At 44.7% G+C, this 27,388-nt stretch overlaps 1 long non-coding RNA gene across 14 annotated transcripts in view; it reads right to left on the reverse strand.

Annotated features, from left to right (window-relative positions):
* Positions 1-27,388, reverse strand: part of THOC5 (THO complex subunit 5) — a 38,348-nt gene that overhangs the window by 10,059 nt on the left and 901 nt on the right. The window contains exons 2-16 of one of the 14 annotated variants that reach the window (XR_014825849.1): positions 27,203-27,314; positions 27,065-27,123; positions 26,705-26,877; positions 26,024-26,155; positions 22,324-22,467; positions 21,404-21,517; positions 20,929-21,026; positions 18,548-18,694; positions 16,790-16,904; positions 9,836-9,968; positions 9,077-9,109; positions 7,608-7,685; positions 6,916-6,956; positions 6,579-6,678; positions 4,684-4,792 (exon numbers count right to left, since the gene is read on the reverse strand). This is a non-coding gene — a long non-coding RNA (THO complex subunit 5). Of the gene's footprint in view, positions 1-2,588; positions 2,676-4,683; positions 6,679-6,915; positions 6,957-7,607; positions 7,686-9,076; positions 9,110-9,835; positions 9,969-16,789; positions 16,905-18,547; positions 18,695-20,928; positions 21,027-21,403; positions 21,518-22,323; positions 22,468-26,023; positions 26,156-26,704; positions 26,878-27,064; positions 27,315-27,388 lie in introns of those variants that run through there. The other 13 variants (XR_014825850.1, XR_014825851.1, XR_014825847.1 and 10 more) reach the window with 13 other exon arrangements.

Below are 27,388 nucleotides of genomic sequence, written 5' to 3' on the forward strand. Positions count from 1 at the left end.
CAGTCATGACCTAATCTGCAGCTGTGGCAACACGGGATCCTTAAACCGCTGTGAGGGGCCAGGGATCGAACGTGCACCCCAACACTCCCAAGATGCCATTGAGCCTCCACCAATCCATTGAGCTACAGTGGGAACTCTGAGAAAGTAGTACCATTAACCCCAGTTTTTTAAGAAACCTATCCCTTCAAGATTTATATGGTGACCAGATATCTTCCTCAGGGGAGCAAAGCCCTATGACACCAGAAATAGGAATAATCGGAATTTACATCAGAGCAAAACAGATCCCCTTCTCCCCTAGAGAGAACCAGGGTGTAGCTCTGATGCTATGTCTATTTCACATTCTATTGAATTTCATGCTACCACAGAAACAGGTCCCCTTTAATACTCCCCAAAAAAGATATATCACAGACTGGAGACAAGGCGACCTAGTGCTATAAGCAGAGAGAGACAGGGATGCCACTGCCACCCACTTGGAACAGTTAAACATGTAATTAAATGTGACAAACGGAGAAGAGAGAGTGTGGGGTGGGGGTGGGTGGAGAGAATAATTTGATGACAAAGGACTAGGCCCATTCTTTCCCTTCACCAATGGGGGCTCTCTTTCACCTTCCAGGAACAGCACATGAGCTACAGGAGCAGGCAGCAGCTCCTGCTGCTCTGAGCCCCCTCAGGCTTCTGGGAATGTCACACCAAGAGAGTGGCAGCTTCCAGCCATCCCCTGCTCTCTGTCCTACCCACAGTCTCCCTGCATTGGCCCTCCCACCCCCACCCCACCCCCTTTGCTGGCTCACACAGAGACCTGGCTAGAAAATGAATCAGAATTGTCCCTTTTTTAGCCAATGTTTAGTGACTGTAACTAATACCCTGAATCAACCAAAATAAAACAGAACAGCTAAAACTGCACAAGATTAGGATTCTTTCATTTTTTTCTGCTTTTTAGGGTTGCACCCAGGGCATATGGAAGTTCTCAAGCTACCAGGCTAGGAGATGAATCAGAGTTACAGCTGCTGACCTACACCACAGCCACAGCAACACAGGATCTGAGCCAGTCTGTGACCTACACCACAGCTCATGGCAACACCGGATCCCTGACCCACTAAGGCCAGGAATCTAACCTGTGTCTTCATGGATACTAGTCAGATTTGTTTCTGTTGTATCACAATAGGAAGTCCCAAGATTAGGATTCTAAATTGACAAAACCTGATGAGAGAATCTAATCTTCCTGATAGATTTTCATCCACAATATGAGACTCAGAATAACTGAATTTGGTAAAAATAAGAGGCTACATATACTCTATAGAGGGGAAACTCAAGGCTTTGAAAGATATGGCTTGTCTAAGATCACACTATGAAGTGCTAGAGGCAAAAAATCTAACTACTTAAGAAACTATTCAAATACTCAAATCTTTGTTGTATATTTTATGTATATACACATACATACATATATATATACACACACACATATATATATGATTTGTTTCCACTGAGCCATGACGGTAACTCCTGTTGTAGAATTTTAAAAGACATTTAAAATATCTCAGTAAAATGAAACTGGAAAATGATTAAAAATAATTTAATGCCTTAATGAAAAAATTAATGAACTAAAATGGCCTAATGGAATTCATTTCTTGAAGAATTTCTTGAGGAAAATGCAGCAAGGTTGATATAATTCTGATTAAAATGATTCTGAGTTCCCCTTGTGGCGCAGCGGGAATGAACCTGACCAGCATCCATGAGGATGCAGGTTTGATCCCTGGCCTCACTCAAGTGGGTCGGGGATCTGGTGTTGCTGTGAGCTGTGGTATAGATCACAGATGCAGCGCAGATCCCCAGTTGCTGTGGCTGTGGCGTAAGTGGGCAGCTGTAGCTCTGATTCAACCCCCTAGCCTGATAACTTGCATATGCCACAAGTGGGGCACTAAAAAGCAAAAAAAAAAAAAAAAAAAGATTCTATTAGAAACAAGAATTTTGTAAGTTCCTGTGAAGCGCAGCAAGTTAAGGATCTGGCATTGTTGAAGCTGTCGCAGGCCTCAGTTTGATCCCTAACCATGAAAAACTTCCACATGCCACAGTTGTGGCAAAAAGAAAAAAATGAATTTCCTAATAAACTAAGATTCTGGCAACAGCTGTCAATGCTACTAACATTTCAAAAATAGAGACAGCCTGTGTCTTGTCATGAAAGCACTCAACATCTCTGGCGCGGTCCTGCATATGTGCCCTCCCCTCCAAAAAGGAATCTGATCAAGTCTCTAACTACAATTTACAGGAAACACAGGGGGAAGGAGTAACTTGTTCAATTATACTGCAGGGGTGCAATCATCAAAATCCAGCCTGGGAGACACCTACAGGGCAAACAACCTATTTTCCTCAATAAGTAAAAGATGGCGGGACATCCAGATGGAAAGACACTCGAGAGACACCCTGTCCAACTGCAACATATGGATCTTAAAAAGATCCAAATTCAAAACCCAAACTGTAAAAAGAAAACTAACAAAGAACACTTATGAGAAAATCAAGGATATTTGAACTCTGGATATTGGATGATATTAAGCAATTAGTGTGATACTGCATTTACATTGAAAAAAAAATTTTTTTTGTTTTTGTTTGTTTGTTTGTTTGTTTTTGTCTTTTTGCTATTTCTTGGGCCGCTCCCGCGGCATACGGAGGTTCCCAGGCTAGGGGTCGAATCGGAGCTGTAGCTGCCGGCCTACGCCACAGCCACAGCAACGCAGGATCCGAGCCGCATCTGCGACCTACACCACAGCTCACGGCAACGCTGGATCCTTAACCCACTGAGCAAGGGCAGGGACCGAACCCGCAACCTCATGGTTCCTAGTCGGATTCGTTAACCACTGCACTACGACGGGAACTCCACATTGAAAAATTTTTTAAGTATCTCTGTTTTAGTAAATAAAACCATACATGGGTGGTATCTCCATGGGGCCAAAGGAGCCCAGACCTAAGCAAAGGCCTCTGGGCTAAGAGTCTGAAGTCTAGGCCTAGGACTTCAATAATAGGACATATGTCCCTGAACTCCTGTTTCTCCATCTGTAATAGGTAGATGAGCTGGACAACACCTAAAGGCCCTTCAAGAGCTAATCCGGGCTTTAGAGTGCTACTTCCATTTGGGTCTCATCCCTCTTTGGGGGCCAGGAAAATGACAGTAGTGTAGTACCATGGCACAAAGGCCCAGCTGGCTTCAAATCATCACTCTCCTAGCTATCTGTGACCGTGGGGCAGCCCCATATTCTTCAGAACCTCAGATTCCTCACCTTGTCAGAGTTAAACAATCTGATGATGACAAACAGGGCTTCCTTTGCCAAAGGTGTTCACTAATAAGCATTTGTCCAGATTCCACAGCATCCTGGGAGGGGATATAATGACTGACCACAGAGTGGAGAAACAGACTCAGGTGCACATGCAGCTGTGTGGGGCGGCGTAGGTAACCAGTCTGCCATCCCGCCCCCACCACTGCTCGTGCACACCCAGCAAGGGGTGGACTTCAGTGCACAATGGAGCCAGCCTGCAGCCCCGTGGCTCAGGGCATCTGAGGAGTGAGCAGGCAGAACACTCATGACAAGGAGCTCCACCATGGTCAGGGCCCTCATGTGGCCTTGAGCAGCTCACTGGACCAGGAGCACTGGCTGAGCAGGGAAACTGGGTGCTCTGAAGAGGCAGCCCTGGGCTCCCTCTGCCAGGGTGAGGTGCAAACAAGATCAACTCCATCCAGAGTGCTGGACTCTCAGCACAGGGATGAAGGATGAAGCTTGAAGGGGGCATGGCTTGAAAGGACAGGGTTGAAAACCCAAGGGACATGTCACCATCAGGCAGCCGTAAGAAAGGCCCCTGCCCCATCAGACACCAGACAAATACGGTTTCATTTACCAAGTGCTTCATCTATGCTAAGCATTTCACCTGATCCCACAGGCACTGTGGGAGGGGATATAATAACTGACCACAGAGTGAGGAGACAGACTCAGAAGCCAGGTAACCTGGCCAAAGGTGCGTACATAGCTCTGAAGGGCAGAGCTCAGGAGAAGCAGGTGGGGCAGGGCCTGGATGAGTGCCAGGCAAGGTGGGCCTATTTCACCCCCAGGCCCACTCAGTCCTCTTCTCTTCTTCCCATGCTAGCTGTGGAACAAGTGGCAGCTGTCCGGGCCTTTCTGGGGATGCCCCACCTGTGGCTGTCACTATTGTGCCTCTGTGCACCCTCCTCCAAACCCCCATGGGGACCCACCAGTCTTCCTCCCACTACTCAGGTAAAGACAATGTGGGACTGAACTGAGTTGCAAAGTGAAATCCCAGCACCTTGGGACAGAAAGAGACAAGGAAAAGAGCATCCTAAAATCTGTCAACATGGTAAGGTCTGCCAAGTCTCATTTTTACATTCACACTTTCCCACTCTCCACTGCTGTAAAAAGCTGGTGCTCCGCCCCACCAACTCAAGTTACAACAGGTTGCAGTCACTTCTCTCATCTGCTCGGCAGTAAGAGGACCTCATTAATTCAAGTCAGTGTGTGCTTTCTAAATACCTGTGATGTACCAGGACTTCAGAGCAACAGAAGCCAGTGTGGCTGTAAACTTCCTTAGAGCCAGACGAGGGAGGAACTGAGACCAGCCTGGCACCAAGCCTCCCACTGCACCCGCTCCCACGGCCCACCCCCCGCAGCACCTGCCCAATACCCTGCACTGATGGGGGTGATCAGCTCTGTGGCGGTTGTCACTTTGGCTTTTACTGTCATGATGTTGAGGTTCATGAGGTAGTAGAAAGTCAGGTGCAGGACACTGTCATCTGCAGGGGTGGACGAAAAGAAGACATCATTTAAACATCAGAAAAAAGAGTTAAACTTTAGAAGAAAATCAACGGAATTATAGGAAGGAAAGTCAACAAGATTATCAAGATCTTTACTACAAAAAGAACTCAATGGCAATTTATAGTTGAGCAAAAAAGAAAAGCAGAGGGTCTACAAATTCTCTGCTATTTCTCTCTCCTTGAGTGTGGACTGGACTTAGAGACTCTATTTCTAACCAATACAACATGGACAGGAAGTGATCAAGTGATCATGGCTAACATCACCAGTAATAAGACTAGGACCCCAGATAAAATATGACGGGGGACACCACCATCTGTGTAATTCTTTCCCCAAAAGCACAACCTCAGTCTCATTAGGAGAAAACATTAGACAAGCCCAAACTGAGAGTCCTACATGATACATAAACCTCTCTTCCGAAGTTCCCGTCATGGCTCAGTGGTTAACGAACCCAACTAGTATCCATGAGGAGGCAGGCTGGATCCCTGGCCTCACTCAGTAGGTTAAGGATCCAGCATTGCCGTGAGCTGTGGTGTAGGCCAGCTGCTACAGCTCCCGATTTGACCCCTAGCCTGGGAACCTCTATATGCCGAAGGTGCAGCCCTACAAAGACAAAAAGACCAAAAAAAAAAAAAAAAAAAAAAAGCCTCATATTCCAAAGTGTCACCATCCTGAAAGACTGGAAGAGACTAAAGGACACAATGACTAAACACAATGTGAGATCCTAGAACAGGAAAAGGACATTAATGGAAAAGCCAGGAATATGAGTAAGTTCTACAGTTAATAGTATTGTACTGATAAAATTAACACTGACTTTGATAATTGTACTGTGGTTAAGATGTTGATATTGGAGTTCTCATCAAGGTACAGAGGAAACAAATCTGACTAGGCACCATGAGGTTTAGGGTTTGAACCCTGGCCTCGCTCAATGGGTTAAGGATTTGGCATTGCCATGAACTGTGGTGTAGCTCTCAGACTCGGCTCTGATCTGACATTGCTGTCAATGTGGTGTAGGCCAGTGGCTGCAGCTCTAGTTCCACCCCTAGCCTGGGAACCTCCATATGCTGCAGGTGTGGCTCTAAAAAGACAAAAAAAAGAAAAAAAAATTATTTCAAAAATTTAAAAATTTTTATAAAAAGGCAAAGAGAGGACCACAGGGTGCAGCCCTAAAAAGCAAAAAAAAAAAAAAAAAAAAAAGGAAAGAAAAAAGCAAAAAAGAAAAGGGGAAGGCGATAAGTATACACTTGTATAAAAGCTTCTAACTTCATGATTTCTTGAAAATACACACAAAACTGTCACAGTGCTTACCCTTGAGGGTTAAGACCTAGGACCAGGGTTTGGGAGTCTGGGGTGAGAAGGAAACTTACATCCAACTGTTAACTCCTATCCTGCTGGAATGTTTGACTACGTGGTCTTTTATCTGTATAAAGCAAGTTTCAAAACATTCTCTGCTGAATGTTATATTTATTAAATTAAGCAGGCTGGTCATATTACTCAAAACCTGCATACTTGGCAACTTGTTCTGTGTATCCAACCTGTCAAATTTAGAAAGAAGTGAAGTTTTATCAAGCATCCCTTATATGTCTCGTGTTGTTGCTATGTTGTTAGGGTTATGATTTGGAAGGTAGGAAATCAAACAAACTCCACAAAGAACAACAAAGGAAAACAGAAATATTAAACTAGAATCTATTCCTGGGCAAGGAGGCAGCTGCAAGTTGGCTGTACTCCCAGGCACTACGAGACTCCCCAGACCAAGGGGAGCCAGACCTTTGCATTTCAGGTCCAGCATGACGGACAGCGGGTGCCTCTTCAGCATCTCCTTGCGTTTGTCGTCCAGCTGAACTCCCAGAGTGGGTCGCCGGCGTTTCTAGACAAAGGAGAAAGGAGAGAATCGGCTAGTAAGCACTGGTCAGAGGGATCTCCCTCTTCCTTCTCCCTGCCAGCCAGGGCCTCAGTACTGGGACCTGCACTTCAGCGCTCCAGCTGCCAGGAACCCTGTCACCCTGTCTCTAAAACCTCTTTCCTCTGCTTCTAGGGAAGATGGTGCCTGCCAACTAGCAGCCCCCAGCCGCTCGGCACCCCCACTAGAGGAAATGGCACTCACCGTGGTCTGTTCCTCCTCAGCATCCGAGTCGCTCTCGTCATCTGCAGCCACAGAAAGAAGGCAGCTAGGGGAGAGGGCTCCCAATTCTCCCAGGAGCATCTCATCCCCAAGGGCGTAAAAGGGCCCAGACTTTTGTAAATGGATTTCTTCAGAAATAGTAATAAATGAATTTGCTGCTTCTTATTCAGTACAGAAAATACGGTGATACAAAGAAAAGAAAAATGGCTTACAATTCCATCACCCCTGGTTTTTTGAAGTGCTTTTTAATGTCATTCTATGGCCCACGAGCTCCTCCACTGATGGTGACGGTGGTAATAAGAATGGCAATAAAAACAACAATAAAAGCAGCTCATATAATTTGGGGGGTTGCTATGTGCTCTACATGCATGACCTATTTAATCCACATAAAGATTCTACATGAGGTATTAATATCTTGTTTTGACATGAGTCAACTGAAGCTCCAAAATGTTAAGGAGCTTCCCCAGGGTCAATGAGCTAGTGAGTGGCAGGCTGGAATTCAAAGGCAGTGGTTTTCCCCTGCCTACCCTGCACTGAGACATTAAAGCCATGCTCCTGGCTACAACAAACCAGTACAGCTAATTTCCAAAGGACCAGCACTGGCCCTGGGCAGTGACCTGGTGTCCCTGGAACCAGCTAGGAAGACACAGGGAAGACCCTGACCACTGAGTTACCTTGGGAGTCCTCAGGAGGCTTGAATAGAGCCTTGGCTTCGTCCACGCTGCCTTCTATCGCCACAGACAGCGTCTTATCTGGGAGTAAGAGAGAGCTTCCTGTGAAAGCTGCTGAGAGAAGGCACTGAGCTAGGCCAGCAGGCTGGCCCGGCGGCTCTATCCCCTCCGCCTGTCACAGCTCCTTACTAACTGGGGCTAGAGGGCCAAAGCCCTTTCTCCAGATGAAGAAGAGCAAGAAGGGGAAAGCTAAGTCTTCCTTCCATCATTTACTTAGAACAAAGAACCCAAAGTGCAGATTAATGGCCAAGCGTTACCCTAGAGTAGTAGTGAATGCTTCTCTTTTCGGGCTTACATCAAGGCACTAAAATACTAAAATCCACACCACCAATGGCCTAAAGCCACATGGCACAATTCTGCCGACTGCCTTTTTTTTTTTTTTTGGCCGCCCAAGTACTTGCCCAACCAACTCCCAAACACACAACCTGGAAAGCTATATCACTGCTCTGAGCCTCAGTTTCTGCACCTATAAAATGAGGACTTGACAGGAGTTGCCGTCATGACTCAGTGGTTAATGAATCCGACTAGGAACCATGAGCTTGCGGGTTTGATCCCTGGCCTTGATCAGTGGGTTAAGGATCCGGCGTTGCCATGAGCTGTGGTGTAGGTTGCAGATGCGGCTCAGATCCTGCATTGCTGTGGCTCTGGTGTAGGCCGGCGGCTACAGCTCCAATTCAACCCCTAGCCTGGGAACCTCTATATGCTGTAGGAGCGGCCCAAGAAATGGCAAAAAAAAAAAAAAAAAAAAAAAAAAGAGGACTTGACAAATGGTAGCTGTCCAGCTGGGTAATGAGGACTGAATGCATACTCATAATTTTAATTATAAAATTACTCTTAAAATTAATATTTAATTCTCACAACAACCCTATAAAAGCAATACTACTACTCTAGCCATTTACAGATGAGAAAATTAAGGCTTGGGGAAGTTAGATACAACCACTGTGAACTAGATTAACTAGGATTCAAGACCAGGTCTATTCAACTTGAGCTTGGTGTCTCAAACATAAAGCTAAGCAGCCTGCTCCCTGTGCCCAGCCTGAACCTCGCTAAGTGATGTGTGGGCCTGTCTTTGTGCAACTCCATGGGTTTAGCGGTCAGACAGGCCATCAACCTTCCAGCTCCATTCAAAAAGGTACACAGATATGCAGACTGTCACAGGGGCCTAAAAGAGTTTGCCTAAGTGCATATGGAGGGATGACAAACTTCACCCAAGTGGCAGGCCCCTGCGATAATAATCCCAGGTGGCTGACCACTGCTTATCTCTGACAGCCCTGCCTGAATCATCATACCTCATCCCAAACAATCTGATTGCCCCAAACACTGACAAGACTAGTTTACTCCTGAAATTCTACAGTAAAATGGGAATTCAAACAGGCTGGATTTAAAACACAGAAGAAAAGAAAATTACTCACCCTGTCTAGGGGGCTGGGAGGATTTCATATGAGCTGATGATGAAAACAGGAGGGAGAACAAAGGGGAGGGAGAGGGCCAAAAGGACCAGAAAGACACAAGAAGAGAGACAATAATGTGCTGATGCTCATGGCTGGGAGGAGAGGCATGCGCTGGTGCAATGTATCTGCCTGATGCTGTGGAGTGGGGCTGGAGGTAGGGAAGAAAAGTTTAGGTGCTGGGTGAAAGCTGCAGTAGGGAGAAAGAGATAGGGTCTCCGAGCTTCTCAAAATCCTAGTGGAGTCACAGGCTGCCTTCAAGCTTAGTGAGGACACATCTTTTGCCCTGGTAATTTACTATAAGGACATGCAACCTGCTCCAGGGGGCGAAAGCCTGGGAGAGCTGCTGGGGACCTATGGTCACCAATCCCTCTCTCTGAAGCAAGCAAGAGGCACCGATCCACCTGCCAAGCGTGCCTTTATGAGGTGAGCACTTGGGAGCCCAGACAGGCTGCCTGGGCACAGAACCCAATAGCTGACAAGTCAGGCTCATCAAAGATACAAAGCCATCCATTCTAAAATGCCCATCAGGTTAGTCCAGCCTCAGGCCAGCTGGTCAAAGCAGCCATGCTGGGCAGTGCAGAGGGGAGGCAGCGTCTGTCACCTGAGGACTTTGGAGCAGGGCCAGGAAGCTTTCCTCAGCAGGCAGTGCTTCCAAATGACTCAAATGGCCATGGCTGCTGCTCCCATAGCCCCTCTTCCCTGCCCAGACCCCATACTCACCACAGGCCTGCCCATATGCAGTGGCCTGGACAAAGAGGACATAGAGGGGAGGTGGTAGGTGTCTGGCTGTCTCATACTGCTTGTGAGCCTGGTCGAAGGGCATAAACAGGTACTCTTGCACTGGGAGGGAAGCCTGCAAGCAATAAAAGAAGTGATTTTGTTTTTCTTTTATAGGTAGTCCTCACAGGACCATGTGGCTGCTTAATTAACTACATATAGTTTTTTATTTTTGAAAGTGATATTCGATAAGCTAACAAAACCAACCAGTGAATAAAAGGTCATTAAGATAAGAAAAATAAAGAGTTCCCTTATGGCTCAGGGGTTATGGATCTAGCATCTCTGCAGCGGCTTGGGTCACTGCTGTGGCATGGGTTCACTCCCTAGCCCAGGAGCTTCCACATGCTGTAGGCTTGGCCAAAAAAAAAAAAAAAAACACTTCTCTTTTTTTCAGGGCCACACCTGTGGCATATTGAAGTTCCTAAGCCAGGGGTCAAACCGGAGCTACAGCTGCTGGCCTACACCACGACAATATGGGATCCAAGCTGAGTCTGCTACCTACACCATAGCTCATGGCAAAACAGGATCCCCGAGCCACTGAGTGAAGCCAGGGATCGAACCTGCATCCTCATGGATACTAGTCGGATTTGTTTATGCTGCACCATATGGGAACTCCTTGTTTTTTTTTAAATTGAAGTACAGTTAATTTATTTTTATTTATTTATTCATTTTGTCTTTTTGCCTTTTCTAGGGCCACTCCCGCAGCATATGGAGGTTCCCAGACTAGGGGTCGAATCGGAGCTGTAACTGCCAGCCTACGCCACAGCCACAGCAATGCCAGATCTGAGCCATGTCTGTGACCCACACCACAGCTCGCGGCAATGCCGGATCCTGAACCCACTAAGCGAGGCCAGGGATCGAACTCGCAACCTCATGGTTCCTAGTCAGATTCGTTAACCACTGTGCCACAACGGGAACTCCTGTTGTGTTTTAAGTGCACAGCAAAGTGATTTGGTTATGCATGTGTGTTTGTGAGTGTATATTCTTTTTCAGATTCTTCTCTATTATAGGTTATTATAAGATAATGAATATAGTTCCCTCTGCTATAAAGTAGGTCCTTGTTGTTTATTTATTATACGTACAGTAGTATGTATGTTAATCCCAAACTCGTAATTTATCCCTCCCCCAACCCTTCCCCTTTGGTAACCGTAGGACTGTTTCCTATGTCTGTGAGTCTGTTTCTGTTTTGTAAATAAGATCATTTCCATTTTTTTAAAGGTTCCATGTATAAGTGATATCATATGGTATTTGTCTTTCTCTGACCTACTTCACTTAGGATGATAATCTCTAGTTCCACCCGCGTTGCTGCAAATGTTATTATTTCATTCTTAAGGCTGAGTAGTGTTTCATTGTATACATATACATATACCATACTTTATCCATTCATCTGTTGATGGTTGCTTCCATGTCATGGCTACCGTGAACAGTGCTGCTATGAACACTGGGATGCATGTATCTTTTCTAATTAGTTTTTGTCTTTTCTGGATATATGCCCAGGAGTGGGACTGCTGGGTCATATGGGAACTCTATTTTTAGTTTCTTAAGGAAACTATTCTCTGTACTAATTTACATTTCCATCAACAGTGCAGGAAAGTTCCCCTTTCTCCAGCATTCACTACAAATTATTTGTACTTTTTAATGATGGCCACACTGACCACTGAGAAGTGATACCTCATTGTTGTTTTGATTTGCATTTCTCTAATAATTAGTGATGTTGAGCATCTTTTCATGTGCCCGTTGGCCATCTGTATATCTACTTTGGATAAATGTCTATTTAGGATGTCTGCCTATTTTTTTAAATTTAATTTTTATTTTATATTGCAGTATAGTTGATTCCTGCCCATTTTGTGTATTGGGTCGCATTTTTTGTTTATTTGTTTTGTTTTATTTTTTAGGGCCACAGGTGTGGCATATGGAGGTTCCCAGGCTAGGGGTTGAATCAGAGCTACAGCTGCTGCCTATGCCAGAACCACAGCAACGCCAGATCTGAGCCATGTTTGCGACCTACACCACAGCTCACGGCAACAGCAGATCCTTAACCCACTGAGCGAGGCCAGGGATCAAACCTGCAACCTCAAGGTTCCTAGTTGGATTTGTTTCTGCCGTTCCCATGATGGGAACTCCTGCGTTTCTTTTTTTAATATTGAGGTGTATGAGCCGTTTGTATATTTTGGAAATTAAGCCCTTGTTGGTTACATCATTTGTGAATATTTTCTCCCTGTCCGTAGGTTGCCTTTCTGTTCAGTTTATGGTTTCTTTTGCTGTGGAAAAGCTTCTAAGTTTGATTAAATCCCAGTTGTTCAGCAATAGTGTATTTCTTTATATCAGCAACAAATAGAAAATGAACTTTAAAAAAATATACCATTTCCACTAGCATCAAGAAAATATCAAATAGGAGTTCCCGTCATGGCTCAGTGGTTAAAGAATCCCACTAGGAACTATGAGGTTGTGGGTTCGATCCCTGGCCTTGCTCAGTGGGTTAAGGATCTGGCGTTGCCATGAGCTGTGGCTGTAGGTCGCAGACACGGCTCGGATCCCGCGTTGCTTGTGGCTGTGGTATAGGCCAGTGGCTACGGCTCCGAATGGACCCCTAGCCTGGGAACCTCCATGTGCCACAGGAGAAGCCCTAGAAAAGGCAAAAAGACAAAAAAAAAAAAAAAGAAAGAAAAAAAAGAGAAAACATCAAATAGGGAGTTCTCTGGTGGCCTAGCAGGTTGAGGATTCCACACTGTCACTGCTGTGGCGTGGGTTCAATCCCTGCCCTGGGAACCTTCCCATCCCATGGGTGGGGCCAAAAAAAAAAAAAAAAAAAAGAAAGCAAATATCAAATACATAAAAGTCAAGTATAAAAATAAGCCTCTACAGGAACATCTGAGAAGTGAAAATCTAAAGGAACAGAGACATATGCCATGTTAGTAGCCTACAAGACTTAAGTAACAACTATGGCTTCCAACAACCTGTTTACAAAATTTCTGGCTGGTTACCACAGGTACATTTGTAAAAAATAGTGTTTAAGTTCTCAGAACAGCCCACACAAATATTTTTAACCCATAAAGTGGCTGGGAAAAAAAGGACTAATAAAAGACCCTCATGATGGGGAAAAAAAAAAAAAAAAAAAGGCCTGCAGGACTCAAACTGCCCAGATTTCAATTCCCCCCAAAGTGATCTATGGATGCAGTGCAATCCAATCTAAATCCCAGCAGGTGAAAACAGACTAAGTGATTCTTAAATTTATATGTAAATACAAGAGCCCAAGAATAACAAAGAGAATTCTGAAAAATTAAGTTGGAGGATTTAAATTACTGAGCATCAAGACTTGTGATAAAGCTAGAGTAAATAAGTCAGTGTGATACTGGTGCATAGGTAACTAGATCAAGCAAACACACAATCCCACACATATACAGATATTTGATTTATGACAAGAATGACATTGCAGAACAGTGAGGAAAGAATGGTCTTTTCAATAAAAGAGTCAGTTGAATACCTATGTACCAAAATTAAAAATTAAAAAAAAAAATTGAACTTTAGCTTATACTATATACAACATTCACTTCCAGGAAGACTATAGATCTGAACGTGAAAGGTAAACAATACAGCTTCTATAAGAAAATAAGAGAATATCTCCATGACCTTGGGACAGAGAAAGGAAAAGACTGACAAAAGACTGAAATTAAGGACATCTGCTCATTAAAAGATACTATTATGAGGAGTTCCCGTCGTGGCGCAGTGGTTAACGAATCCGACTAGGAACCATGAGGTTGCGGGTTCGGTCCCTGCCCTTGCTCAGTGGGTTAAGTGAGGATCTGGCGTTGCCGTGAGCTGTGGTGTAGGTTGCAGACGTGGCTCGGATCCCGAGTTGCTGTGGCTCTGGCATAGGCCAGTGGCTACAGCTCCGATTAGACCCCTAGCCTGGGAACCTCCATATGCCGCAGGAGCGGCCCAAGAAATGGCAAAAAGACCAAAAAAAATAAAAAAATAAAAAAAATAAATAAAAGATACTATTATGAAACTGAAAAGAAAGTCACAAGTGGAAAAGACGTCTGCAAAAGATTCATCTCCAGAAAATATAAAGAATTCCAGGCAACCAATAAAAAAATGAGCAAAAGACTTCAATAGGCCCTTCACAAATGAGGTAATCCAAAAGCCAGTAAGCATATAAAAGGTGCCCTGCTCAATATCACGGGCCCCCAGGGAAATGGAAATTAAAACCATAAAAAATACCCTCCAGAAAGGCTACAGTCAAGAAAAATGACAATATCAAGTGTTGGCAAAGATGTGGAGCATCAGAAGTTCCACACGGTGCTGGTGGGAATTTCATACATCAATACAATCACTTTAGAATAAACTGTTTAGCTGAATATGCACAGCATACTGTATTACCCAACGATATCATTCCTGGCCAGATATTCAAAAGAAACATTTACAGGAGTTCCCGTCATGCGCAGTAGTTAACAAATCTGACTAGGAACCATGAGGTTGCGGGTTTGATCCCTGGCCTTGCTCAGTGGGTTAACGATCCGGCGTTGCCGTGAGCTGTGGTGTAGGTTGCAGACGCGGCTTGGATCCTGAGGTGCTGTGGCTCTGGCGTAGGCTGGCAGCTACAGCTCCGATTGGACCCCTAGCCTGGGAACCTCCATATGCCGAGGGAGCGGCCCAAGAAATGGCAAAAGGAAAAAAAAAGAAACATTTACACATGGACACAAAGGACACGTATAAGGCTCCTCACAGCATTATTCATAATAGCCTCAAACTGGAAACATCCAAAATCGAACACTAAACATCAATGAAAATAAATGAACTCCTAGTACTTACAACATAGATGAGTCTCACAAACATACCACTGATCAAAAGAAGCAGACACAAAAGAGAATATACTATATGATTCCATTCATATAAGTTAGAAAACAGGCCAAGCTAATCTATGTTAGTAGTCAAGATAATGGTTACTGAGGAGTGGGAGGAGACAGTGCCTGAGACTAGGAGGGCAATAAGGTAACTTCTGGAAAACTGGTAATCTTCTTGATTTGGGTGCTGATTTCCCAAATTTTTTTTTCTTTTTTAAAATTTTACTAAAGTATAATTGATTTACAATGTTTATTTCTACTGTACAGCAAAGTGATTAAGTTTCTTTTTCATATTATTTTCCATTATGGTTTATCACATGATATTGAATACAGTTCCCTGTGCTATACAGTAGGGACCCTGTTGGTGTTTTTCCCCCCATTTTTTTTTTGCCACCCCGAGGCATACAGAGTTCCCAGACCAGGGATCAGATCTGACCTATGGAGCACCAGATTCTTTAACCCACTGTCCTGGGCCGGAGATCAAAACTGTGTGCTGGCACTGTAAGAGATGCCACCTATCCCACTGTGCCACAGAAGGAACTCCTGATTACACAGATGTTTTCACAGATGTGCACACAGTGACTATCTATTGAGCTGTGTACATTTCCAGGTTGTACGCTTTTCCCTATGTAAAATTATTTTTTAAAAAGTAACACATGTATATTTTTTAAATAGTTGTATTCAGGAGTTCCTGTTGTGTTGCAGCAAAAACGAATCTGACTAGGAACCATGAGGTTATGGGTTAGATCCCTGGCCTCGCTCAGTGGGTTAAGGATTGGCGTTGCCATGAGCTATGGTGTAGGTTGCAGATGCGGCTCGGATCTGGCATTGCTGTGACTCTGGTGTAGGCTGGCAGCTACAGCTCTGATTCGACCCCTAGCCTGGGAACTTCCATATGCCACAGGTGCGGCCCTAAAAAGCAAAATAAATAAATAAACAAATACTTGTATTCAAGTTTATAAAGCTAAAATTCCTAGTTCTCACTGCCAAAGGTAACTGCTAATGGTTTGGTGTGAAAACAAACTTTTCTAAGCATACACATGACTTACAGATATACACATCCATTCAGATACTTTGTAAAAGAAGGTATACAAATGGGATCATACTCTATGTTCTACGACTTGCTTTTTTTTGTCTCATAGTTTGATAGATCTTTCTGTCCAGTAATTCTATCAGTAACAGGATGTTTGATACGTCCAACACAGTTGTTAAAACAGTACCACACAAGAATTTATTTAACCTGTACCCGACTTAGAAGCATTTAGTGCTTCCAGTTAACAGGAAAAATTCAACTACAGCCAAAATTTTTAGTTTCTGATTTCTATTTGTCCTACATAAAGTGCAACTGGGCATATCTGTTAACTCTAATTCTATGCCTAGAATTGAAGAGAGGAAATGTACATCTTGCCTAATCCTGCGAAAATGAATTTCTCTAGGGTCCTTTTGCAAAGTTCCTCCATGTGAGCCATTTACCCTGCTTTATAAAACTATAAAGATTTAGATCAAATCTGGCTTCACAAAGCAAACAAGAATCAGGTCACCTATATAGTAAGACATTACCTTTCATAGGTAAAGTGGAGACCTTTCCTCCTAAGGTACCTAATGTCTTTCAAACATGAATTAAGTCCTTTTCAGAGTGAGTAGATATGCTGAGCAGGTGTCCCTGAGGTGCAGTCACGGGGACTAATAAATCCCTGGAAGCATGCGTAGATACCTGAGACTGCAGGTTGGTGAAGATCAGGCAGCTGGTAAACTAAACTTATAGTCTGGGGAAAGTGAGGCTCTGGGTGAAAAGACAATTCCCAGGTAAACGTGTGTTCCTGAACCCAACCTGCCAGCACTTCCTCCACACAGGATACAATATTACGGCCCCAGCTGTGGGCCTGCAGGCGGGACCCTCCCTACACTGTCCTCTAACATGGATTAGGGGAAGAGGGCTGAAAAAACCCACAGGGTGTTGTGCCTGCTGGTGGCCTTAGGTCAGTAGCATGTCACTGGGTGCTGAAGGCAAAGCAAACACAAGAGGAGGACCGGGGTATGGGGAGTCCCTCACCTGCATGATGCTGTTGAGTCGGGGCTGGAGGCTGCTCAGGTACTCCTTCTTCACCTCAATCTCCTTGAGGATCTTCTCCTTGTTGGATAAGCACTCTCGGTACTTCTCTGCCAGCCTGTTGGGGGAAGACAGAACACTGTCACTTGATGCCCCCCAGGGACACCCCAACACACCTGTTCACTGTCCAACTCTCACCTAATGACAGCAGTCACAATGAACTGCTGATGATCACCTAGCCAGCACTGTGAAGTCTCTGCAAGCACTATGGCATTCAATCCTTATTAAAACCCTGGGAGATAGGGACTTTTCTTATCCCCAAAGGAGGAAACGAAGGCTCAGAGATAACCCACCCAAGGTCATCCAGGTTAGAGCAAGCACAGAGCTGGGCTCAGAACCCACGCCTCTCTACTTGAGCAGCCATGCCCATGACCCCTAGAGAACACCTGGTGTCAACTCCTGCTTCATTTCTTGCCTCAGAGGCTAGACCCAGAACTTTCACAAACAGGGACTCAGCAACTACAGCACCCAAAAATGAGACCCACTGACTGGTGTGGGTGAGGCACAATGGGGATGTGTTCTAGACCAGAGTCACAGGAATGGAACGTTCATGGCTTTGCTAAGAGCAAGTGGTGTACTGGATAGGGGTATGACAGGCCAGGCCCGTCTGATAAAAAAACTGACACCAATTCCCTAAGATCAGACTCAGCACTTATTAAACTCCTATTGTAGATCAAAGGCACAAAATACACAATAACCTAAAAAGGCAGGAGATTAAAAACAGCAACTTCTGCAACAGAAAACAGAGCAGAAGTGCCAACCAAAAGCCCGGGAACTTGTGTATAAACAAGAAAGGGAAAAAAGTCACCATGATGGAAGAAATGCAACCATAAATGTTCAGAATGAAAAAAACATATATTCCATAATCTAAGGAAGATCTAGATTAAATTACACAGTATAGACATTCTATTTACAGTCAATAAATAAAAGCTCTTTATTAACACAGAAAATTTTATATGTAAAGGGGTGCCTCAAAGCGTTACTTATGATAGTAAAAAATGTATGCAAACAACTTTTAAGTCCAATCCAATATACAAACAATTATGTGACTTAAAATTTACACTGGAATGTTCTGAAACCTTCTAAAATGTTTATCAAGGGAGTTCCCTTCGTGGCTCAGCGGTTAATGAACCTAACCAGGATCCATGAGGATACAGGTTCGATCCCTAGCCTGCTCAGTGGGTTAAGGATCCAGTCAGTGTTGCTGTGAACTGTGATGTAGGTCGCACACGTGCCTCAGATCCCATGTTGCTGTGGCTGTGGTGCAGGCCAGCAGCTGTAGCTCTGATTCAACCCCGAGCCTGGGAACTTCGATATGCCATGGGTGCAGCCCTAAAAAAAAATAAAATGAAATGTTTACCAAGCTTTGTGATACCACATGTACATGCTTGCAGGTAGGAGAAAAAGCAAAAAAACTAGATTTATAGTAAAGTTATTTAGGTCTTAGGCATTAATATCTTAAAGGTAAGGTTATTCGCAATTTCTCATAACAGCCTTAAGCAATTCCAACCCCACTTATGATGCAGCTGCTTAAATTTGAACTACTAACTGTGAATTAATCACAAAATGGAATTTGGACTTAAGACTATTCTGCTGGTGTCACAGTGCTTTGCTATCTGATCCTAGGTCATGACAAAGCACTGTCCCTTGTGGATAAAGGTCCCTATCTGCACAGGTTAACAAGGTCAGGAAGGAGGAAACCTTTTCCGCTGCTCCAGCTCCCAGTCCAGACGTGCAAGAGTTTGCTGGTGAGGGTCTCCCATGGTGACTTCGGCTTTACTGATATCTGGAGGAGCCTCCTTATAAAACTCCTCCAAGCTGACCAGGTCAATTTCTTCATGCTTTGACCTGTAGGCAAAAACTCAATGTCAAGTTGCCTTTCTCAGAAACCTAAGCTGCGGCTTAAGCAGGCCCACAACTTCCCCCGTGCGTGTCTACTTAGCCCTGGTCTACAGCTACCCAGGAACCTGGAATCCAGTCTTCTCAGCAAATGCTCATTAGTAGATATTTCAGGGTGAAAAGAGAAGTAGTTGGTGGCATGCCACAGGATCCTTATCCATGATGTCCAACTTTTTTTATCCATGATTTAGCTAAAGACCTAGAAAGTATGCTTATCAAATTTACAGACCTCCCCAAGCTGTGTAAGAAAGCCAAGAGCTTAGTGTCAAATAAAAACACCAAGGTCTAGGCCTAGACTGTCAAGTTGAAACCAAGAAATGTCATTTAACAGGAATAAAAATAAGTCTACACTTATGTTCAAAATATTAACTGGCTAAGCATAGCATGGGGAAGATCCCACAAGGTATGATCTGATGTGAAAAGACCAAGAGGTTTTAACTGTTGCATGTACAGTGAAACACATGTACAAAAGAAAAGAAATACAATACTCTTTATTGCATTAACAAAAAAGTGTTCTGGTTGTAGACAGATGACAGTAATAATAGTAGCTATGATGTATCAGGCACCCACTGTACACCACCCTCACTTCACTTCATCCTCACAATAGCCCCATTTTTCAAATGAGATAGAGGCTTCCATCAGTAAGCAGCTTGCCCAAGGTCACACAGCTCGGGAGCTGAACCCAGGCTGTTTGATTCTAGAGCCCCTGATCCTTCCATGTGGCCACCTGGCTCCCCACAGGCCTAAGTTCTGCTGTATTCTGGGTTTGTCAGCTTTTGTCTGAACAACGGTTACAGGTGGGGCATCACATTCTTGTGCTTTTATACCTTTCGTATTTTTATTTACTTTTTTCTTATTGCGGCTGGACCCAAGGCACATGGAATTTCCCAGTTTAGGGGTGGAACTGGAGCTGCAGCTGCAAGCCTATGCCACAGCAACGCCAGATCCTTAACCCACTGAGAGAGGCCATGGATCAAACCTGTATCCTTATGGATACCAGTCAGATTCTTAATCTGCTAAGCCACAATGGGAACTTCCACCTTTTTTATTTTTCAATGTACTGCTTTTCCTTTTGGTCTTTTTGGGGCCGCACCCGAGGTATATGGAAGTTCCCACGCTAGTGATCAAATTGGAGCTGTAGCCGCCAGCCTACACCACAGCCATAGCAACTCGGGATCCAAACGTTGTCCCCATAGTTACTAGTCAGGTTTGTTAACCGCTGAGCCATGAGGGGAACTCCAATTCCACCTCTATTAAGCATAATTATATTGATGAATTTGTGGAGCAGAAAAAGACACCTCTTAAAAATCAGCGTCATCGGGACTTCCCATTGTGGCACAGCAGAAACAAATCTGACTAGGAACCATGAGGTTGTGGGCTCGATCCCTGGGTTAAGGATCTGGTGTTGCCGTGAGCTGTGGTGTAGGATGCAGATGCAACTTGGATCCGGTGTTGCTGTGGCTGTAGTGTAAGTCGGGAGCTGTAGCTCCAATTGGACCCCTAGCCTGGGAACCTCCATATACTGCAGATGTGGCCCTAAAAAGCCAAAAAAAAAAATCAGCGTCATCATTATTAAAAACACACCAGACCCTAAGTCTAATATGGACCCCCTCATCCCAAGTCTATTACAAATAAAACCCGACTCCTTTAAGTTTGAATAAACAGGTCTGACCAAGCAAGAAGATCTCTTCCTATTTACTTCCTTTCACAACTCTCAGCTGGATTTGCAAAGAGACATCACACTAAGAACGACACTGATGACAGGCAGCACGAAATTCAGGTTGCAAATGAAATCCATTTGCAAAAATGAACTGCTGAATTTTAGAGAGGAAAGCTGGGCCGGGGTTAAAAGATGTAACTGGAAGTGAGCTATTTCCATACAAGTGGCCCAGGAATCACACTGTTAAGGCAAAGGCTCTCCCTGCTGGGGAGAAACAACTGCTTTTCATCAGATTCAGAGCTTAAAACTCAAAAGGGTCAGACAGGCTTCTGAGGTTCTTTGCAACGCCTGAAATTACTGCTTCCAATTCTCCCACTCAAAATGATCTGCTGACCCTTCTCCCAGATCCTGCAGTCCTGGAGTACATCTGGCTTCTTTTTAAAAAGATTGCCTCACACTGAGCTCTGTAGGACAAAAGTTACCAACAGACCATCCTGCCAAAGCCCTGTGCTCCAAAACTCACTTAAACTCCAGACATTTGGTGATCTCCTTCTGCAGGTGCATCACCTCATACAACAGGTTCTGGAGCTGCAGGTGATAGGCATCCACTTTCTGCTTGGCCTGAAAGAAGGACAAGGTCAGAGGTGAGCAGACAAGTTAGGGTGGGGTGGGGCAAAGCAGAACAGCAGCAAACTCAGAAAAGGGATAAAGAGGGAGTTTCCGTCGTAGCTTAGCGGAAGCGAATCCAGCTAGTATCCATGAGGGTTTGATCCCTGGCCTTGCTCAGTGGATCTAGCGTTGCCATGAGCTGTGGTGTAGGTCGCAGAAACAGCTCGGATGCAGTGTTGCTGTGGCTGTGGTGTAGGCCAGCAGCTGTAGCTCCAATTAGACCCCTAGCCTGGGAACCTCCATACACCGAGAGTGTGGCCCTAAAAAGCAAAACAAAAACAAAAACAAAAACAAAAACAAAAACAAACAAAAAACCTCTCAGCTCCTACCTCATGGGTCTGATCTCTTCCTTTCTTCAACCTGATGTGGGCTAATCGGTTAAGCTTCTTTAGAGTCATGAAATGTACACAGCTCTGGATCCTCCGATCTTCAATCTCAATGGCCTACAGGCAAAGAAAATTGGTAAAGGCCTTGACAACAGGAGCTGGCTCAGCTTCCTTCAGCCTCTCTGCTGACCCATCCTCATCCAGGGACAAAAGCAGACCCTGGAAGGATCAGAACCATAGGAAGTGTCAGAGGGAAATGGAAGGATGACTGGACAAGGGAAATGCTTAAGATTCCTAGACCAAAACCAACCAAGGCCAACATCATGCCATGAGATTTGACCTCTATAAGCAACATTACACAGAATAATTTAAATAAAAACAGCAGAATTACAGCTGTTAAGCTTGAATCCAGTAAAACAGATCAGAATATAATAATCTTAGCAATACTGGCCAGTTATAAGCACAAATAAGTGAGATTCTTGGAAAAATATAGCTTGTTTTGTTTTGAACCTACCCATCTAGTTTTAAGCCTCTATATTATTTCTCTGCCCTGAAACCTAGTTTATTCACTTAATTTTAGTCTACATGATTTATTTGTACATATCCACCCTTAAAATAGCAAGGGAAATTACATGTACCATTATTACTCCACACCTAGCAGAATGCCCAACACTAAAGAAGTATTACTTGGATGAATTACCAAATTAGTTATGAAATAAATTAATTATCCTATGTTTTCATGACTATAGTTGGTGATTGGGTGATGTTACAATAAATTAATAAGCAAGTCTCTGAAGCCCCAGGCTCCAACCATCTGATCACGGCAGGACCTAAGACCAAGACTGGGAAGGGCTCTGACAGGTGTGAAACAGGTCCATCTGCACAGACCCACCAGGTCCATGTCCACCAGCCCCAGTCCTTACCACATCCTTGCCTCCCCTGCTTTTCAGGTCCTGGATCTCAGCCATGAGCCTCTGCAACTCTTGACACGTGTACTTGTACAGCTCATAGTCTCTGCCAGGGTCCCGCAGGTCCACCTCAGCCTCCTCGCTGTAGTATTTACCTTCCTGTGGGGGCAAGGACACAGGCCTTGGGTGGGGAGTAAAAGTCTCCCCGTTGGAACCAGGGACACTTGTCTGAGATGAGTAACAGTGAGACCCCCAGTCAGGCCGCTAAAGGATCTGGTCGTCAAATCAAATATTTTTCTTCTTTTCAAAATGGAAAAGAATTTTTCTTTTCTTTTTTTCAGGGCCACACTGGCAGCATATGGAAGTTTCTAGGCTAGGGGTCTAATTGGAGCTGCAGCTGCTGGCCTACATCACAGCCACAGCAACACAGGATCCTAGCCACATCTGCAATCTAGAGTGGAGCTCACAGCAATGGGACCAGGGATTGAACTTGTGTCCTCATGGATATTAGCCAGATTCCTTTCCATTGAGCCATGACAGGAACTCCCATACTCTTTTCCACTTTCTGATTATAAAGTAATGCACTCCTGGTGTCAGAGATCCAGAACACAGTGAGGAGTATCAAATACAAAATGAAAAGTTGCCTATAATCTCACCTCCCAGCCTGATGTAACTCCACTCTTATTAATACCATGGATAAATATTTAAAAAAAAAAATGTGTAGTTCCTGCTGTGGCTCAGCAGAAACGAATCTAACAAGCATCCACGAGGACACAGGTTTGATCCCTGGCCTCACTCAGTGGATTAAGGATCTGGTGCTGCCATGAGCTATGGTGTAGGCTCAAATCTGGCGTGGCAGTGGCTGTGGTGTAGGCCAGCACTTATAGCTCCGATTCAACTCCTAGAATGGGAATCTCCATGTGCTGTGGATGCAGCCCTAAAAATACAAAAAAAAAAAAAAAAAAGTATGGAGTTCCTATTGTAGCTCAGTGTGTTACGAACCTGACTAGTACCATGAGGATGCAGATTCAACTCCTGGTCTTGCTCAGTGGGTTAAGGATCTGGCACTGACACAAGCTGCAGGGTAAGCTGCAATTGTGGCTTGCATCCTGTGTTGCTGTGGCTGTGGTGCAGGCCCGCAGCTGCAGTTGCAACTCAGTTCCTAGTCTGGATACTTCCATATGCCTGGGAAATTCCATATGACACAGGTGCATTCCAGAAAGAAAAAAAAAAAAAGTTTACAAGTAACAGGGAGTTCTCTTGTGGCTCAGCAGTTAAGGATCCAGCATTGTCACTGCAGCAGCTTGGCCCAAGAACTTCCACAATCCATGGGTGTGGGGGAAAAAAACCCAAAAAATCTACAAGTAACAAATAATGGAGAGGGTGTGGAGAAAAGGGAACCCTCCTACATAGTTGGTAGGAATGTAAATTGGTGCAGCCACTATGGAGGACAGTATGGAGGTTCCTCAAAACACTAAAAACACGGAGTTCCTGTCGTGGCTCAGTGGTTAACGAATCCAACTAGGAACCATGAAGTTGCAGATTCGATCCCTGGCCTTGCTCAGTGGGTTAATGATCCGGTGTTGCTGTGAGCTGTGGTGTACGTGACAGATGCGGCTTGGATCTAGTGTTGCTGTGGCTATGGTGTAGGCCGGCAGCTATAGCTCTGATTACACTCCTAGACTGGGAATTTCCATAAACTGCAGGTGTGGCCCTAAGAAGGCAAAAGACAAAAAAAAAACCCTGTAAAAACAGTTACCATATGATCCAGCAATCCCACTCCTGGATATATATCTGGACAAAACACTAATTTGAAAAGACAGGAGTTCCCATTGTGGCTCAGAGGTTAGTGAACCTGACTAGCATCTATGAGGATGGGGGTTTGAGCCCTGCTCAGTAGGTTAAGGATCTGGAGTTGCCATGAGCTGTGTTGTAGGTTGCAGATGAGGCTCCAATCCAGCGTTGCTGTGGCTGAGGTGTAGCCTGGGAACCTCCATATGCCACAGATGTGGCCCTAAAAGAAAAAAAGACCAAAAAAAAAAAAAAAAAGTTTCTTAATTTGCTTTTTCTTTAAGGCAGCACCCACGGCATATGGAGGTTCCCAGGCTGGGGATCTAATTGGAGCTACAGCTGCTGGCCTACACCACAGCCACAGCAATGCAGAATCCGAGCCGTGTCTGCAACCTACACCACAGCTCACAGCAACACGGGATCCTTAACCCACTGAGCGAGGTCAGGGATTGAACCCACAACCTCATGGTTGCTAGTCAGATTTGTTTCCATTGCGCCACTATAGGAACTACAAAAGTTTCTTGATTTGAAAAGACAGATGCACCCCAATGTTCACAGCAGCACTGTTTACAACAACCAAGACATGGAAGCAATCTAACTGTCCATCAACAGATGAATGATTAAAGAAGATGTGGTTATATGTACAATGGAATACTATTCAGCCATAAAAAGGAAATAACACCACGTGCAGCAACACAGATGGACCAAGAGATTATCAAACCAAGTGAAGGAGGTCAGAAAGACAAATACCATATATCACTTGTACGTGGAATCTAAAATATGACACAAATCAAAGTATTTATGAAGGAGAAAGAGACTCACAGACATAGAGAAGAGACTTGTGATTGCCAAGGGCAGGGGCAGGAGGGGATAGACTGGGAGTTTGGAATTAGCAGATGCAAACTTTTTTTTTCCGGCTGTCCCCACAGTACACAGAAGTTCCCGGGCCAGGGACTGAATCTGACCCAGAACTGCGACCTGCACCACAACTGCAACACCAGATCATTAACCCCTGTGATGGGCTGTGGATTGAACTGGTGCCTGCAGAGACAAGCCAGATCATTAATCCACCTTGCCACAGGGGGAACTCCAGATGCAAACTATTATATAACAGAATGAATAAACAACAAAGTCTGGAGTTCCCATTGTGGTTCAGTGGGTTAAGGACTGATGTAGTCTGCATGAGGATGTGGGTTCCAACACTGGCCTCGTTCAGTGGTTTAAGGATCCAGCACTGCCGCAAGGATCCAGCACAGGTCACAAAAGTGGCTCAATCCAGTTTTGCTGTGGTTGTGGCACAGGCCTGTAGCTGCAGCTGTGATTTGACCCATAGCCTGGGAACTTCCATATGCCTCAGGTGCAGCCCTAAAACAAAGAAACAAAAAGCAAGGTCCTACTGTGTAGCAAAGGGAGCTATACTCAATATACTGTGATAAACCATAATGGAAAATTTTTAAAAAGTAGTTAAGTCATAAATTAGCTTGACAGATTCAAGAATACAGAAACAGCAAAGGAAGAACCTGCTGACCATGAGAACACTCAGCCCACTTTGGGTACATGGTCCTGGTACTGTCTAAGCAGCAGACCAGGGATGCTGCACCTCCAACGCCTTAGTGGTATGTTTGCAGATGGACTGCCTTCTTCTGACCATGAGGAAAACTGAAGATACACCATACTAGAACTTGTTCTGTGTTCAGGCACTGATCTTGCCTCATACAGGCTTGCTGGTTCTTGGGATGCTGCAGCTAACCCTGATGTGGACACTCAGGTCTTGAGAAGCTGAGGGAATTCCAGGCACCTGGAATTCAAGCAGAGGCCACCTAGGAGGTTGCGCCTGTGACCTTCAGCTGCTGCAAACCCACAGCCAGGTGCTTGGCCGAGGGCTGCAATTTCTCAGCAGCATGGCAACTCTGGCTGATCTCACCTGCTCAGTGTCAGAACGATTACGCTTCCCTTCAGCTGGAGCTCCATCACTCCGGATCACTTTGGGCTTCCGTTTTTTGCTCGATTCTGATGACATGGTTGTTTGGAGAAATCAGGAGGAAACAGCAGAGACCTGTTAAGAGACGAAAGCTTTTGAGTCTTTCCAGAGTTGGAACTGGAGATTTTCCTGGAGTCAGAATACTAAAGTCTAACTAGCATTTCTGGCCTCTCACACTCTCAGTAACTCAAGAAAAGTCACTCAAATCCTCTAAAGCCTCAGTCTGTTCCTCTGTAAAAAGAGGAATCATCCCTCAGCCTGTAAAAAATGAACTCATCTTCCCCACCTCCACCATCCCAGTGACCAAACTCCTCAGCCAGGCACATAAGCCCATTCTCAATACTACCAATTGATCACTGTGTAGTGGACCTTGATCTAAGCACTTTATGGGTGTGTTTTCATTCAATCTTTATAACAAGGATCCTCTTAAATACGAAAACGCACTATTTTACAGATGAGACCACTGAGAGTCAGGAAGGTGAATGATGTGCCCAAGGTCATACAGCTAGGATGCTAAGGCTTGGTCTCAAGCCACGCCACATCCATGCTCTTGACAACTACGTTACTGTGTCCTGTAGTCTTGCCACTATAGCATCTCTCCAAGCCATCAACTCCCAGTTTGACCTGAAATTTAAAAGAAGGGAACCAGGAGTTTCCACTGTGGTACAGAGAGTTAAAGATCCAGCATTGTCCCTGCGGTGTCGAGGATTCAATTCCCAGCCCTGCGCCGTTGGTTAAAAGGATCTGGCATTGCTGTGGCTCTGGTTTGATCCCTGGCTCAGAAAATTCTGTATGCCCTGAGTGAGGCAAAAAAAAATTTTTTTAATAAATAAATAAAAGAATGGAACCAATATTTCATGGGGTGCTAGGGTCACAAAGTATCCTCCTCTGCTACCTGTGATTGTCACCAAAGGCCCCTGAGATGGGCAGCACTACCCCCAACCCAATGAAACCATCAGCTACACTTATTGAGGGAGCCAATACCTCATTCAAGTTGAGTCACAGAAGCCCCGAGATGGAGTCTCCACGCCTCTATTTCATGGCTATGAGTCCAGAAACAAGTCACTTCACTTTTCTTTGGGTCTGTTTCTTTATAAATCACATGAGAACAGGTGTCCCTACCTCTGGGGCTATTGTGGACATTAACACAGGAAGCACTCCACTGAGGAAGACGATAAAGATGACCTGGGAGCAGGCTTTTGATGGTCCACAGGTGATCGATAATGTTGAACACCTAGGGAGAAAGTTAATCCTTTTCAATTTTTAGAAACTTCTGATTGCTTCAAGGAGACAGTCTTATATCCCTAG

The sequence above is a fragment of the Sus scrofa genome, chromosome 14, assembly GCF_054392235.1.
Source record: "Sus scrofa isolate SSC_HxYL_T2T_F1_AM1 chromosome 14, Sscrofa_HxYL_maternal_Yorkshire_Landrace_v2.0, whole genome shotgun sequence".
NCBI lineage: Eukaryota > Metazoa > Chordata > Mammalia > Artiodactyla > Suidae > Sus > Sus scrofa.